General features: G+C 54.3%; 1 protein-coding gene across 1 annotated transcript in view; it reads right to left on the bottom strand.

Annotated features, from left to right (window-relative positions):
- The window catches only part of LOC119594151 (POU domain, class 2, transcription factor 2-like), a gene marked incomplete in the record, with an annotated part of 67,768 nt that overhangs the window by 53,119 nt on the left and 14,152 nt on the right, over nt 1-497 (bottom strand).

Genomic DNA, 497 nt, shown 5'->3' with positions numbered 1-497 from the left:
GAATTTCGGACGAACCGAAGAGTTAAAACAACACCGCTCCCCCCCCCCCCCCGCCCTCGACACCGCGGAGCGAGACGGACTCCCAGCTAAACACCTGCAATTTACGGCGGGAGCTTATAATCAAATCGCCAATAATCCCCGTCATTAGGCCAATTGCCAATTTGCAGACTAATTATTTGCAATTCAAATGAGCTGCCGTAAGTCACCGCCATAACGCGATCGTTTCCGCGGTTGTGAAGGAACCCGGACAGCCGCGGGAGGGAGGGGGGGGGGGGAAGGAGCATGGGGCGCAGCATCCCACCTCGCAGCTTCTCTTCTCCTTCTTGCAATGGCTTCGGGATGCAACTGCAAATTGATGCAACTTCCTGGCGCTTCCGTCGAATTGTCCCTCCGCTCCGGTGCCGGCGGGAGAACGGCAGTGCAATGACTTTCATGAATGCGGTTTCCATGTTGTTCACGAAAGTGCGTTTACAAATAGAACTCTTTCAGTAGATCTT

This window comes from Penaeus monodon, chromosome 33 (genome assembly GCF_015228065.2).
Source record: "Penaeus monodon isolate SGIC_2016 chromosome 33, NSTDA_Pmon_1, whole genome shotgun sequence".
NCBI lineage: Eukaryota > Metazoa > Arthropoda > Malacostraca > Decapoda > Penaeidae > Penaeus > Penaeus monodon.
This window is presented reverse-complemented; position numbering and strand designations above follow the sequence as displayed.